The 16,785-nt window shown below is 47.1% G+C and overlaps 1 non-coding gene across 1 annotated transcript; it reads left to right on the forward strand.

The window, feature by feature from the left end:
- Positions 1-8,460: 8,460 nt before the first annotated feature.
- Positions 8,461-8,532, forward strand: TRNAA-AGC (transfer RNA alanine (anticodon AGC)). Its single transcript has one exon. It is a non-coding gene; the product is annotated as a tRNA-Ala (tRNA).
- The last annotated feature ends 8,253 nt before the right edge of the window (positions 8,533-16,785 follow it).

Raw genomic sequence — 16,785 nt, forward strand, 5'->3', positions numbered from 1 at the left:
GTGTCTCTCGTCTCGCGGCAGCGCGATGCACCTCTCTGGCTCCGTCCTCACGGTCTCCTCTGTGCGCCTGCTGGAGCTCCTGTGCTCTCTCCTCATGCGTGAGGACACCCGTCTTTGGATTCGGGGCCCACCCTGGTCCAGCGTGACTTCCTCTCAACTAATTACATCTACAAAGACTGTTTCTCCAAGAAAGATCAGATTCTGAGGTTCCAAGTGGATGTGAATTTTTGGGGGGACGCTTATTCAACCCACTACAGAACGCACTGACAAGGAGCGCGTGTGGTCTTCACTGCCGTCCTGAGAGGAGACAAGGAAGGATTGTTCTTACCGTTATGTGACAGTTGAGGAAACTGAGGCTCAGAGAGCCTTAGCAGCTTGCCCAAGCCGCTGAGCCAGTTCATTCATTCATTCATTCATTTATTCACTTAATAAATAAGTGTGATGTGGGCCAGGCGCTGTCCTACGCGTTGGGGACACAGCACAGAGCAGGCAGACAAAAATTCGTGTCCTGTTAGGACTGAATTTCTAGTAGGGGAGCCGAAGAGCAAAGACATGGGGGCTAAAACCTTAGAACAGGGAGCTCCCGAGATGGGGGTGGGCGCTGGGCGGGACCCAGAGCACAGGGGGGCGGGGCCAGCCGGTGCTGCCCGTTTAAATCGGTGGTGAGCGGGCACAGGTGCGCGAGGCCGGCAGGGGTGGGAGAGGGGCTGTGTCCGCATTTGGGGAAGAGCATTCCAGGCAGGGGAACAGCCTTTGCGCTTCCCAGTGTGCCCTGCTTCCCTCCCTCTCCTCTAGGCCTTGCGGAATTTTGCCCCCAAGGCCCACTGCGCCTTCCTCTCCACCTTTGGAACCCCCGTCTCTGAGTTGGTGGCGCGTGTCCTCCAAGCCCCCGGAGGCGGCCTGCAGTGCAGCCCGGTGGCCACAGGGTGGCAGCGCGTCCCGCAGTTGGGGCCGCTCGCCCAGCTCAGGGCCGCGGGGAGGCGGGCGGCGACCGCACGTCTGTTTCCCTCTGTCCTTGAAAAGACAGCAACTTTGGCTCCAAAGAGCAGGCTTCTGGGTGTGTTATGGTTCTTGGTGTCTCCACCTTCTGGAGGTGAGGACGAGGAGGGGGCCGTTGGGGTGTGAAGGGTCTCTCCCTGGAGGCTGTGGAGATGACCACGCATGTAGGGTTTGCCGTGGAATGAGGAACCTGGGGCTCAGAGAGGAGAAGTGAGTGGCCCAAGGTCACACAGCTGAGTGGTGTCAGAACCGCACCTTCTGATCCCTGCACCAGTTCCGGTCCGCTGTGCCGCTCGGCCTGCTTCCCCTGGCCTGGAGCAGGATGGAGTCAGGGGTGGGGGTGGGGGTGGGGGTGGGAGGTGGTGTGGGGAGAGGAGCGGAAGGAGCGTTGGCTCCAGGGTCCATAGACCTGAGCTCCACACCCAGCTCGTGAGAAGTGGGATCAGAAAGGGGGTCCGCCCCTGTAGGCCTTGGGACTGGGTTTTCTCATCTGTAAAATGGGAATAAATAATGGGACGGCCCTGTGTGCAGAGACCAGGTGTGGGCTGGTCTTGGCGGTGAGGCCTTTATTCTGACCCCCAGTGTCTATGTTGGGAGAACTTTTAAAATGACCCCAGCTTTGGGGAATGAGGTACATCCGGTTTCAGAACCCGCTTCCTGGCTGTCTGATCTGAACCGCTCTGAGCCTCAGTTCCTCCTCTGTGAGGTGGGTCCAGTCACAGCATAGACCAAAGGAGACAGTGCAGCCAAGAGCCCAGCCCATGCTTGGGTGTTGTAACTGTTCACCGCATATTAATACGGGAGTGGGGGGGGAGGGTGGCTAAGGTCAGAACGCTGGTGGGAGGGCACTCAGGAATACAGTCAGGTTAAAAGACTGAGACCACCTAGTCGTTTCCCTGGGGTGAGTGAAGGCTGAGGATCCAGGCTTTAGACGAGAAGTGAAGTGAAAGCGATAACCACAGCAGCTGCTATTTCTTAGGAACATATGTTATTTCATTTGTTTCTCACGTCTGTCCAAAAGGTGGGCACCAGTGTCAAACCCGTTTACAGTAGTGGTGACCGAGGCTCAGAGAGGTTAGTAACCTGCCTGAGGTCACACAGCTGATAAATAGAGCCTGGACTTTTGGATTGCAAAGCCATGGGGCTCAGCCGCTGTGCTGTCCTGTCTCCCAGCATCCCTCATCTGTGCTCTCGGGAGGATAGAATCCACAGGGACCCACTCTGTGATGCAGATTCTGACCACCAGCCCTCACAGATGGTCTCCAACTCTCCTAAAAAAAACCGCAATAAGAATTGTAGCCTGGCTCCAAGAGAGAAGTGAATCAGCTCTGTTTTTTTACACAATTAACCTTTTGCCATTTTATGTATTTTCACCTTTTTATTATAATTTTCACAATCATATATAGTATATGTGTGTGTATGGTATATCCATCGCCCAGCTTCAACGGTTATCAACATCTACCCCCACAGCCAAAATTCAAATTTTTTTGTCAAGAGGGATTTCTCAAGCTTTAACCTAAAAAAAGTCTTTTTGAACCCACTCGTCCCACCATACAGGATTTTTTTTTTTTTCTGGGAGTATTTAAGGTAAAATCCTTGTCATCATATTGTTTTACGGCCTGGATCTTTTAACTTTGTTCTACCCGCCCATACTGGCCTGTTGGGCCTACCTCTGTCCTAAAGATACGTTCCATTGCAAGTAAGAGAAGATTCAAATAACAGAGACTTCAACCATAAAGGCATTTGATTAATTTGTATAATAGGAAGCCTGGAGGTAGGCAGTTAGAGGGCTGAGGAAGGGACTCAATGACTACTAGGCACCAGGGTGGTGTCTCTGTGAAGGCTCGGTCTTTACCTCATGGCCTCAAGGTGGCTGCCAAAGCTCCGAACAGCATGTCCTCATACAATAGCATTCAAAACAGAAGGAGTGGGAGGGAGGAAGGAAGAAAGGGCCATCTCCTTGTTTGAACTTGAAATCTTCCACAGGAATGGTACTGATCTCAGGGGGTGTTTTTGGAAATGTATGGGGACATTTTTGATGTCACAATGATCAGAGGGTGCCAGGGGCATTTAGAGTGTGAGGACCAGAGACGTTACATATCCCGTGATGCACAGAACTGTCCCCCAGCGAAGAATGTCTCTACTAGAGCTGGGCCCCCTTCTCTGGGCGCTCGGGACCGGATTCCTGCACGAGACTGGGGAGCTGGTGGCCAGGAAGAAGGGGGTGGCCTCGGGGTAGGAGACCGTCGGTGTCTGTCCCCCAGTGATGATGGGTTCCAGGGGCTCAGCAAAGATCCCGGGCCCCTGGGGTGGCTCAGAAAGAGCAAAGCTTCTGACAGCTGAGGATGAGCAGAGCTGGGGACAGAGTGTGCCGTGTGCCGGGCAGGGGCGTGGAGCTGGCTCGGGGCGTGTGTCCTGGGTGGCTGCGTGCAGATGGAGATGTGTATGTGTTTGCGGTGTGTATATGGATGTGTGGTTTGTATGTACAGTTTAATATTCTCTGATTTGGGTTATTGTCCAAATAAACAGGAGACAGAGATAAGGGTGGTTTGGATGCAAAAGTAATTATTTAGTTGGAGACGCTCTTTGGGGAAATTGTGTGCAGGCTTCTGTGGTTCCCCAAACAGCCCCGGTTACAGACGAATAAAAACCACGAGGCTTGAGACCGTGGTGAGCATAGGAGGGTGGCTAGGGTTCAGTTCCCTGGACAGTGTCCCTGTGGGACAGCGGCCCTGACTTGCCTGAGGCTCCAGTTTAATTCCAAGGGCTGTGCAAGGTAGTTTGAGCGGGAGAGTTAAGGGGCACTTGTTAAAAAGGCACGTCCCCGGGCCCCGTTCCAGCCTCTCAGGGTCTGGGTGGGTCGGGGTGTCTAGGAATGACGAGCAGCCCCCAAGTGCTTCTTATCACCATGCAATTTAGGGGGTACCAGGCCATGTGGTGGGAGTTCTTACGCTTGAGCATGCACCAGACTCTCCCCGAGGGCTTATTAAACTGCAGCGTGCAGGGTCCCACCGGCAGTTTCTGATTCACCGGGCAGACAGAGGATTCGGATTTTTAACGAGTCCCCAGGGGTGCTGATACATGGGTCCCGGGACCACACTCTGAGAAGCACAGGCTTATCGCAGGGGTTCTCAGTTCTGGCCACGCCATCGAATCATCTGGGAGCTTTAGAAAATCCCAATGTCCCAGCCACACAAAGGCCCCAATACGATAAATCTCTGGGGGTAGGATCCAGGCATTACAAACAAAAACAAACAAGACCCAGCCTTTTCCAGGCGATTCCAACGTGTGGCCAGGGCTAAGAACTGTTATCTGAAAGTCTTAGACCCTGAGTTGGTGTCAAAAACGAACCCCAAATGACTGCATTTTGAACAAGCATCCCGGGTTCATGGAGATTTGAGAGTCATTCTCTGGCCACGTGGTCACCGCCATCCCTACACTTCAGTGTGTTGGGGGAAATGAAGTGGAAGAGACCTGAGTCGTGGGATAGCATAGTTAATAATAACAGCCACTGTGCACTGAGCCCCCTGCAAGCTGGAACGTTCGGATGTAGCATCTCCTGGTTCCCAGTATAACCACAAGAGAGGCGGAAGTTATTAGCCCTATTTGACAGATGGGGAAACTGAGGCTCAGAGAAACGAAGCGACGTGCCTGAGGCCACTCTGTCGGTAAGTGGCCGAGCCAGGATCTGAACCCCAGACTCTCAAGTGCTGAAGCCTGGGTGCATCGTACCAGGCCACGCTGCCTTCTGCTTGGGGTTGGTGGGGGGCCGGAAACTGGGGCGGCTTGCAGGAGAAGCAGGAATTGTTTCATGTCAGTGACAATGGAGCCCGGACCATCAGGCCACGGCAGTTGATGGATGTACCATTTGCAGGATTGGTGAGCCGTCCTGCCTCTTCCTTCTGGAGCTGGCCTGTTGGTATTCACAGGCGGCCGGGCCTCACCCAGGCAGCTATCATGAACTTGCTGACCGCTGTCATTTTCCCAGCCCCCGTTGCCCCAAATGCCATAGAGCATTGCTTCCTGCGGCTCCTCTTGGATGTCACTGTGGGTCCCAGGCTGGGAGGGAGCCGGCCCCGGGCTCAGGGGGCCCAGCAGAAATGAAGGACTATTGGTATTTTCAAACCATTGGCTCGGTGCGGGCACTTAGCATTGTCCCGTCAGCCTGGCGTCCACTCCAGAGCCTCAACTCGTGGGGACTGAGGGAAGGAAGGCACTTAGGGAGTGATGCAGAGTTTGGGATCGTGTCCACGAGGGGTGCTCAGAACTCGGTCATCGAGCCTTTGGGTCAGATGCCCTTGAAGTTAAATCCTCGCTCTGCCTCTTTTTTTAAAAAAAAATGGAGACATAATTCACTTACCATAAAATTCACGATTTTAAAGTATACAATTCAGTGGAATTTAGTGTATTTATAGGGTTGTGCAACCATCATCACTATCTAATTGCAGAGCGTCCTTATCGTCCCGCAAGAAACCCCGTTTCCATTTGCAGTCGCTGCGCATTTGCCTCTGTCCCCTTGGCAACCGCCAATCTGCTTTCTGTCTGTGGATTTGCCTATTCTGGACGTTTCATATAAACAGATCCTACAACGCGTGGCCTTCTGTGCTGGCTTCTTTACTTAGCCTGACGTCTTCAAGGTGCAGCCACGTGGAGCCTTTATCAGCCCTTCCTCCCTTGTTATGGCCGAATGATGTTTCCTTGTGTGGACAGATTAGAGTTTGTTTATCCATTTGTCCGCTGATGGATATTCGGATTTTTCTCACTTTTTGGCTGTTGTGACCAGTGCTGCTTTGAACATTTGTGCCCGTGTTTTTCCCTGGACGTGTGTCTCCATCTCTCTTGTGTATGTAGCCAGGAGTGGAACTGCTGGGTCATATGGCAACGCCATGTTTAACTTTTTGAGGATGTTTCCATAGTGTCTACTCTCTTTCTTTTTGGGGGAAGTGACCTCACCTCTCTGAGCCTCGGTTTCCTCCTCTGTTGGATGGGGACCCCTGGAGCACCAGCCTCACTGGGTGGTTGTGATGGTGGAATGAAACAGTGCAGGCAGAGACCCACAGCACCCTCCCCGGCACCGTGCCAAGCACTGGACAAACGTTAGCCCTGATTAGTATTTACCTACATGGTTACTTATTTATGAAAGGAACGCAGTCCAAAAATATACACAACGCTCACCAGGAAGAGGAATGACAAGAATAGGCTTAGAAAATCGATGGGGATATAAATGGCGGTGGGTCCTGGCGTCTAAGTGTGGGTTTTATTAAAGTTCAGTGCGGTAAGCATTTCTGCACTGGGGCCGAGCTGATTCACTCTTAGAGCCTGAGCACAGTGGAGAGAGACCGTCTGGGCTCTAACCAGGCCCCCGGGAGCTCTAACCAGGCCATTCTGGGGTGGCACTTCCCACCCAGGCACCCTCATTTCTAGTTTGCCATTGAGAAGGATAATCTGAATATGGGGTGGATTTGTGATTGGCTGGCAGGGGAGAAGGAGTCAAGAAAAAGACTGGAAGAAATTCTTATGAGTTGTCTACAGCCTTTGGCAAGAGTCACAGTGGGAACAGCTACCATTTAAACATTTTTTTGGTGAGGAAGATTGGCCCTGAACTAACATCTGTGCTAGTCTCCCTCTATTTTGTATGGGGGATGCTGCCACAGCATGGCTTGGTGAGTGGTGTGTAGGTCCACACTCAGCATTCAAACCCACAAAACCCACGCAGCCAAAGCAGAGTGTTCGACCATAACCTCTATGCCACCAGGCCAGCCCCAGCTACCATTTTTTGAGCACTATGTATGTGCCAGGCGATTTGTTCAAAGCTGGGGATACAACCTTGACTGTTGACTGTGTCACAATTATGTGAGTCTTTTTGGTCATGGATATAATTAACAAATAATGATGTGTGCTAACTTCCTTACATGCATGAACTCATTTAATCCACGTAACAAATCTATAGGTTGTTCCCATATAATGTCTTAACGTCTCTTTGCCCTGTCCTGTTGTCTATGACATGTGTGGTGGCTGGAGCTCTAGCAACCATTTTGGACCATGAGGTGACCTTGAGAATGAAAGCCACATGCTGAGGAATGTGGAGCAGAAAGACAGGAGGAGGCTAGGCTCCTGATAGCTGGTAAGGCTGCCAAGTCAATCTTGGACTGCCTACCTTCTGGCTTCTCATGGAATGAGAGAAAAAGGAAACTGTTTTGTCAAAACTACTAACTTGGGTCTCTGTTCCTGGCAACTAAATAAAATTTCTAGCTACTAACACTTTCTCAGAATGCTTTTTGTGGAACTCAAAATAGGTCCCTCCTTTTGTTCTCTCTCATAAAACCCGGTTCCTTTCCTTCATTGTCCTGATTCCAATTAAAAGAAATATATACTGCTTTGTTGTCTTCTCCATTGGACAGTTGGACACATGGGCAAGGACACTGGGTATAGTTAGACAGGTTGTGCACTGCACAAATCCAGGGGGAAGCATACAAATAGCGGTCTATATGAATGACAGTTCTTGAAATTGTGTAGTGTATAGCCTGTGTGACTGTACCTGGCAGCCCTCTCTACAAGGTCAGGAGGGACCTTGACCATAAGATTTATCAGTGTATTCCTGGCACTTACAATAATGTCTGGACCATGGGCATCCTAAACAAATATTGGCCGCAGGATGAATAGATGAGCAGAAATGATGGATGCCCTGAGCTGGGTACTGAGGGCACAGAGACGGACGAGCCTCGGAAATGATGGTGACAAGGTGTGGCTAGTGCTCTAACCCAGAGAAGAACAAAGGATTCTGGGACTCAGAGGGGGGTGGCCCCACTCTTTGGGGAGCTGGAGACTTTGTGGACAGAGGAGGCCCTTCTCTATTTGGGCCTCAGTTTTCCATCTGTAAAGAGAGGGTGTGTAGCAGAAAAGTGGTTTTGTTTGAAATTTATTTTCTCTTTTATTTTATTTTATTTTACATCTTTATTTGCCTTAAGTAGGTAATACTTGCGTGATAGAAGAATGAAATAGGGCCGGCCCGGTGGCACAGTGGTTAAGTGCGCATGTTCCGCTTTGGTGGCCTGGGGTTTGCCGGTTTGGATTCCGGTGCGGACATGGCACCTCTTGGTACGCCATGCTGTGGTAGGCGTCCCACGTATAAAGTAGAGGAAGATGGGCACGGATGTTAGCTCAGGGCCAGTCTTCCTCAGCAAAAAGAGGAGGATTGGTGGCAGATGTTAGCTGAGGTCTAATCTTCCTCAAAAAAAAAAAAAAAAAAAGACTGAAATAGTACAAAAGGCATAGGGATGAAAGTAATTTTCCTTTCACTCCTAACTCCCAGAATCTTCCCTACGCATCTGCATCCTCTGCACCTCCCTGCCCCTCCCCCCTCAAATGAGCTACTATTATAACCACTTTTTTTTTTTCCCTGAGAATAAATTTCTTTTTTATTTGATGAAAGCAATTTGGGAAATGAGCATTGTGCAGGTTGGGGATGTAGCTCAGTGGTAGAGCGCATGCTTAGCATGCATGAGGTCCTGGGTTCGATCCCCAGCATCTCCATTCTATTGCATCCTTTCTCGAAAACATCTTTTTCTACCTTTGTCACAGCCCATTCCTGTAGAATCTGAAGTTTGTTATCTTGCCTCTAAGTACATGTATTTTGTTCCGGTTATACTTGTTTTATTTTTATCTTTTTGAGGTATAATTGACATATAACATTAGTTTCAGGTGTACACCATAATAATTTGATACTTGTATATATTGTGAAATGATCACCACAATAAGTCTAGTTAACATCTGTCACCATACATAGTTACAAAATGTTTTTTCTTATGATGAGAACTTTTAAGGTTTACTCTCTTAGCAACTTTCAAATATGCAATAGTATTACTCACAATAGTGACCATGTTGTATGTTACACCCCCCAGGACTTAATTATTTTATAACTGGAAGTTTGTACTTTTTGACCTCCTTCACCCATTTTGCTCACCCCCCACACCCTGCCTCTCACAGCCACCAATCTGTTCTCTGTTCCTACGGGCTCGGTTTTATGTTTTATTTTGTTTTTTTTTAGATTCCACATACAAGTGAGATCATAGGACAATTGTCTCTCTCTGTCTGACTTGTTTCACTTAGCATAATGCCCTCAAAGTCCATCCACGTTGTCACAAATGGCAGGATTTCCTTATTTTTTTTATGGCTGAAGAACACTTCCTTGCGCGCGTGTGTGTATATCCCATTTTCTTTATCCTTTCATCCATTGATGAGCACTTAAGTTGTTTCCATGTCGGGGCTCTTGTAAATAATGCTGCAATGAACATAGGTGTGTGCACAGATCTTTTCCAGTTAGTGTTTTTATTTTCCTTGCATAAATGCCCGGAAGTGGAGTTGCTGGATCATATGGTATTTCTATTTTTAATTTTTTGACTACCCTCCATACCGTTTTCCATAGTGACTGTCCCAATTTACATTCCCACCAACAGTGCGCAAGGGTTCCTTTTCCTCCACATCCTCACCAACATTTATCTCTTGTCTTTTTGCTAATAGCCATTCTGACAAGTCTGGGGTGACATCTCATTGTATTTTGATTTGCATTTCCCTGATAATTAGTGATATTGGGTATCTTTTCCTGTACCTGTTGGCTATCTATCTGATGTCTTCTTTGGAAAAATGTCCATTCAGATCCTCTGCCCTGTAACCAGTTTTTGTGTGTGTGTATCTTCCCAGAGTTATCTGTATAATGCAAGTATACATATGCTATATATGTATGTACTGAATTTGAATATCTTTCAAATAGAAATGTATTCCTTTAAAATGGTATTCATTTTAAATCTGAAGTACGGGTCGAGAAAATAATGATTATTAGTGATTATAAAATGATCATTACTGAAAATAATTTTGTCGTTACTCACACACCGTTTTAAACCTTCTGACTTTTTTTTTCATCTAACACAATGCCTTGGGATTGTTTCATTGATCTGACCCCCTGTTTTATTTAAAGGACTGTCTAGTGGGCTATTCGACTGTATGGCTGTAGTATAATTGATTTAACTGGTCTCCTGTTGGGAAATGGAATATTTCTGATCTTTTGCTGCTACAGATGATGAATATCTGTACTCCAGTCTTTTCACACATGTGCAAATATATCAGTTGGTTAGATTCCTAGGGGTGGAATTGATGGCTTAAATATTAAAAACGCTTGTAACTTTCACAGAAGCTGCCTGCATGGGGCTGTTCCAGTTTTCCCTCTCACCAGCCTGTTCCCCATCACCTTATCAGTGTATTACCAAACTTTTAGATGGGCTGTTTTTATCAGATTCTCTTATTATGAATGAAGTGATCGGCTTTTCCTCTGTTTAAGAATCATTTGTATTTCCCTTTCTGTCAACTCTCTGTTCATCTCCTCTGCCCATTTTCTATTGGATTGCATTCTTGGTCTTTTCATTATCCATTTGTAGAAACACTTTATGAACTAGGGGGATTAGCCCTTCGTGATGATCAAACTTTTGATCTTTGTCAGTCTGACAGGTGAAAAATAGCATCACGTTGTGGGGTCCCTGCCTCTGGGTGAGGCTGAGCACCTTGTGTCTGAAATCTGTTGGCATTTTCGTCTGTGAGCTCTGATCAGGCTGTCTATATATAGCAGTGCTTCTTAACTGGGGTCATACCTGAGGATCCCTCGGTGAGATGTCTTTGAAATACAAGGACGGAGCCCCCAGCCTGGGGGTTCTCGTGCAGCAGGTCAGGATACTTCTAAAGGGCACCCTCGCTGACTTGGATGTACTCCCTTAGTTCTGAACTGGGGGCACTGATGATCCAGGGGCCCTTTTCTGCTCAGTATTGCTGTGGAGCAGACATACAGCAGTGGCATGGAGGAGGAGAATTGTGCAAGGAGAGAATCAATAACCCTCCCAGCTGTGGGGTCCCCTGGGGCTTGCAGATGGAGCAGCTCAGGGGCTAACGTGGCTCAGCTCTCATTGCCATGGTAGCCGGCCAATACATGGGCACTTGCTTTGGGAATCAGTACCCCATGTGCCTGCTCTGGGGTTCGTGAGCTGGGTCTTCAGAGAGGCACAGGGATCTGGGAGGGGCAAGCCCACAGGTCAAAGAGACCAGAAACTGTATGAAGGAAAAGCTTCCTCTATTCTCCCCATCTCTTTCTCTTTGGGAGAGTCAGTGATTCCATAATTTTATTTTAGAAGCAGCAGCCAAGAAGAAGAAGGTTTAGGAAACCTAAAATCCCAGTATTGCTGTTTTGTCTTGAGAGCAAAGCTTGAAACAGAGTCTGCACAGGAAGTTTGAAGGAAATTAAGTTAGGGAGGACACAATTAGAGAAGGGAGTTTACAAGGTGGAATTAGACCTATACTGTATCACTTTGTGCAGTTTGATTTTAAATTGCTTTAATATATTGAATACAGACAAAGTAATATTTATAACAATACAATGAGTACAAATCTAATGTTATCATTACTGGGTGGACTCCCCAGGGGTAGACCCAATATTTTACACCCAGGGTAGATTATTTTTTTATGTTTTTTTTTTTTTTTAGCTTTTTCATTAGCTTAGTGTTTTTTTTTTTTTAAATTGAAGTATAGATGATTTTTTAATACCTCTCTCCTTTATACAACAAAACTCTTTTCAATAAGAATCATTTAATGGTCAGTAATAACCATTATTTTCTTGATTCATACTTAGATTGAAAAGAAACAATTTTAAAAGAAATATGAATTTCAATTTTAAACATATTATTCAAGTTCAATAAAATATTTAATATATGAATCAAAAGTTGGAATTACCCAAATAATTTACACCTTATAGCTCATACCTTTTCACTGTTTTAAGTTTTAAACACACAGAGAAAACTTCAAGTGGTCAAATAGAAGGACAGAAGTGATGAAACTCTTTCTTTTTCTTTCCACGGCTGTGCTATCATTGTTTATTTCCAATGTTTAAACACAGGAATATGTAATATCACAGAGGTTAAAGATGTGAATTGTGCCCCCAACAGACCCAAACAAATTCAAACTGTAATAGCTTACAACTGAAAATGAGCGGATGTCACTGAATCTGCTGCGTCCGTCAGGGGCTGGCTGTGTAACTCGTTCTCCAAATTAACTTCCGTGCAGAACACAATGTTTATTAAAGGTTCTCTCCGTCAGGGACCACTCGGAGACACGAACCACACCGGTAATTTGAACAGAGAAAATTTTATAAGGAATTATTGACTAGTAGAAGGGACTAGTTACAGAGAAAGGTAAGTAAAATTATAAACAGTGTGGGAATAGCTGATGCAGGAAGCCCTCCAGGGCTGAGAGAGGTACTCAGGTGTTGGTTCTCTATCGCTGAGTACAAACAGATCAGCACAAATTTAGCAGTTTAAACCAACACCTATTTAACCGCTATGGAAAAGTCCAGTGGTCCCTCAAAAGATTAAACAGGATTACCACATGACCCAGCAATTCTACTTCTGGGTATATACACCAAAGAACTGAAAATAGGGACCTGAAGAGATATTTGTACACCTATGTTCATAGCAGCCTTGTTCTTGGTGGCCCAATGGTGGAAGCAACCCAAATAGCCATGAACAAATGGCGAAACAAAATGTGGTCTATCTACGCAATGGAATATTCTTCAGCCTTACACAGGATGGAAGTTCTGACACATGATACCACATGGATCAACCCTGAAAACACGCTAAGCGAAATAATCCAGTCACAGAAGGATAAACACTGTATGATCCCGCTTATATGAGGTCCCTAGAATAGTGAGATGCACAGAGGCAGAAAGTAGAATATTGGTTGCCAGCAGCTGGCGGGAGGAGGCCTGGGGGTTTATTGTTTAGTGGGTACAAAGTTTCAGTTTCAATGAGGAAGAGTTCTGGAGATGGATGGGAGTGATGGTATGTAACAATGTGAATGTGCTTGATGCTACTGAACTGTACACTTGAAAATGGTGAAAGCGGTAAATTTTATAAGTGTATTTGGCCACGGTAAACAACGTTAACCCCCCGCCTATTTGTTAGCTCACAGTTCTGTAGGTTGGCAGTGCTTTGCTCAGAGTATGACAAGGCTGAAATCAAGGTGTCGGCCAGACTGAGTCAGGTGCAGAGGCTCTGGGGAGGCCTCTGCTTCCGAGCTCATTCTTGTTCTTGGCAGAGCTCAGTTCCTCGCGGTTGTAGGACTGAGGTCTTCATTTCCTGCTGGCTGTCAGCTGGGGGCCACCCTCAGCTCCTGGCTGCCGACCACACTCCTTGATGTGGTCCCCCCATCTTCAGGCCAGTAGTGGCATGTCAAATCCTTCTGCGCTTTGAATCTTTACCATTTCCTGTCTCTGACCTCCAGACTCAGACTGAAAGGACTCGTGTGATTGGGTCAGGCTCACCCACCTTTCTTACAGTCAACTTTGCCATAAAACATAACGCAGGCGCCTTAGAAGTCATGGTACTCTCAGCGCTGGGGATTATACAGGGCGTGTACACCAGGGGGCGTCCTTGGGGCATCTTAGAATTCCTCCTACCACACCGAGGAAGGAACACACTGGAAGACGCTGCCTCCTCAAGGCCGAGATTTAACCTTGCGGGAGAGGCGGAGCTGCGGTTCACCGCATAGTGGCAAAGTTCGCTGAAGCAGCGCACGCCCGGGCTGGCGAACAGGACACATTCCGTTGGGATGTCGGTCAAACTCACTAGGAAGCCTCTCATTAGGGTGCTCGTGAAACTCCCTGGGAAGCCACCTGCTGGCTGCCACGCTGGAGGAGCCAGTAAAAAAGCACTGGAGCCAGGAGAAGCCCCTTCCTTTTGCGGTGTCTCCCCAGCGCCCTCTACCGACAACCTAACGTTATACCGGCTGGCGGGGGAGAGGTTTGCAGGGTCCAGCTCCGGTATCTCAAAGCAGGTCAGAGAAGAATGGATTTGGAGCTGAGAGACCAAAAAAAAAAAAAAAAAAAAAAAAAAAAAAAAAAATAACTGGCATGAAGGACGAACAAAAAAATGGGAAAATTTGAAGTTTACATATATGCATATATGTGCATGTATATATCTAGTAATTGCAGCAATTTTTAGAACTTAACAAAAGCTTTTTTGGGGGGAGAAGTATTTTATCACTGACATTGTTTAGAATTGCTGGCACTTGGTGAAAGTAAAAAGCAGACTGATTTTTAACTTGTTTTGTTGTTTCAAAATTCTCTACAGCAACGAACCCTATATCACCTGTGCCCCTATATCACCTGTGCCCAGGATGGACGGCACTATTCCTCTTGATCCTGTCTGCTTCGCTCTTCCCTCAGAAGTCACCACTATTGTGAATCTTGTGTTTATCATTCTTTTGCTTTTCTTTGGTTCTGCCTACCCTATTTGTAGCTGTACACAATATATTGTTTAATTGTGTGGATTTCTGAATTTATGTCAATGGACTCAGACTGTCTGTATTTCTCTGCAATGTGCTTTCCCGTTTTACGCTGCAGGACATTCACACTGGGGCACGGCTCTAACTTGAACTCTGCATTTTGGGCTGTCGCCTCACCATTCCCCATCATTTGCTCTCAGAGTCATCCCCGATTTCTCCCTCATTGAGGTGGACACCCGTTGCTTTGACCTCTCCACCATCCCCTAGTCTGGAAATATCTCCTGCTGGTTTTCCTTTGGGGAACCACTTCTCTCTCGTGTTCATTTCCAAGCAAGAGAATTGTTGTTCTAAAACCCCAAAGAGATAAAGAACTCGCCATGCATGAAATGCAGGTTCTGTGCCATCCAACATGGCAGCTAATGGCCACATGTGGCTATTTAGGTTTGAATGAATGAAAATTACATGAAATAAAACATGTGCTTCCTCACTCACATGAACCACATTTGAAGTGCTCAATAGCCATGTGTGGCCACGGGGTCCCACGTTGGACGTGCAGATACAGAACATTTCCATCATCACAGAAAGTTCCTTTGGATAGGGCTGGTCTGAGGCGACTGGAGGCTGGTGCTCAAGGGGAATGTGAGGAGGTGAGGCTGGAGAGGGGGGCAGGGATGAGGCCATGTCGAGCCTTGAAGGTCTTGGTAAGGAGTCTGGATTTTGAGTCTAGTTGGAAGTCATTGATGGGTTTCAAGCAAGGACATGCGTTGTCTGATTTGTTTCAAAAGGATCGCTCTGGCCGCTGTGTGGAAAAGCATTGCAAGGAGGCAGAAATGGAAGTGGGGGCGGGGTAGGGTGAGGGAGAGAAGAGGGAGAGAGAGCTAGTTAGGAGGTGTTCGAAGTGGTCCGGGCAAGGGGTCACGGGTTGTGGTGGTGAAGCTGGACTGAAATAGACAGACACCAGAGACCTTTAGGAGGTAGGACCAACAGAACTTGCTGCTGGTGACGACAGGGAGCTGTGGTGGCTGTGAGCGTGGCCTCGCTGGCCTCTGGGGAGTGTAGTAGATTCAGGAGCAGACCTTACTCTAAACCAGTGGTCTCAACTCTGGCTGTAACTCTGTTGTCTTCGGTAGGAGCTTTAAAAATTACAAATTCTCAGGCGCACCCCTTGGGAATCTAATATAATTGTCTTGGAGTGGGGCCTGGGCATCTGTATTGTTTTTAAAAGCTCCACAGGTAATTCTAATGTGCATCCAAGATTGAGAACCGCTTTTCTAAGTAAAAGGAACACTAAGCATCATGTGCTGGCTTCCGGCACAGTAACTGGAACAGAAGTTGAGTGGTTGGTGGTACAGCCCAGGGTCTGCCATGCACCCCATCCAGAATAATACTTAATTCGAGAGGCCAGGAATAAAATAAAATGGCCACAAAAAGATAAGGATGTAGCTCAAGGCATCAGTGGGTTAAGAGCTCCAGCTTCAATGGCAATGAAGCTGACCTTGGTGATGGCATTGACATCAACAGTCCCGGCACAGTGATTCATGGGACTATCAGTGGCGATATCTCTACTGATAAAGGGGTAACAGTTCTGACATCAGCAGAAGGCAACACTACAGCTAACAAGAGCAGGAAAGGCAGGAGTGGGAGACGGCTGAGCGCTGGGGTCACTGGATTTGGCATTATTTCTGTCTGCCGGCATTGTTTTCTTGGGAGGACCCCTCTCCGCCTCTTTCCCTTGTGAGTAGAGTTGTCCATCATGGTGTCCCGCTCTGGCCACTGACTGGGCCAGTGACAGCGTAGCTTCCTCCTGGATTCAGGGACTCATCCAGAGGTGGTTACAGACCTCAAACACTACCAATCCCAGTCCTTATGTGAGATTTTATATCCAGATGCTGCATGAGATGGCATCATTTAGGTTTGTAGGGGAGCAAACTTTGCCACCCCAAAGTGTGTCTCTTTGGCTTGATTATTTTGGGCTGCTTATTTATAAGAATAAAAAACTCAGGGAGAAACTTGGACCTCCCCCTAACTGCCTAAAAGAATTTAAGACAGAAGGTCTGTTCCAGGAAGCAGCTGTCACCATAGAGAACTATGGTATAATATGAACTAGGTGTGGTAGACAGAGAGGAACCTAGCAAGACCCATTTGATCAAAGTCCTCTCCACGTCTTATCTCTGCAAGGCATGACAAACATTTGTTTACTGAACATTTGCTCTTCCATCTCCATGTGAACCGCCTTCCTCCTCTGTGAAGTCCCAAACCACCACCCCTAACATCCTCTTTTGTTTTCAGCTGAAGATAGTATTTAAGGTGGCGGCTTCGGCCATTTTGGTGAGTTACTCAGTTTTCCTGGGTTTCTCCCATGTATCCATGTTACTAAACTCTGTTCAATTTTCTCTTGTGATTCTGTCTCATGTCAATTTAATTCTTAGATTAGCTAGAAGAACCTAGAAGGGTAGAGAAAGGTTTCTT

The sequence above is a fragment of the Equus quagga genome, chromosome 7 (genome assembly GCF_021613505.1).
Source record: "Equus quagga isolate Etosha38 chromosome 7, UCLA_HA_Equagga_1.0, whole genome shotgun sequence".
NCBI lineage: Eukaryota > Metazoa > Chordata > Mammalia > Perissodactyla > Equidae > Equus > Equus quagga.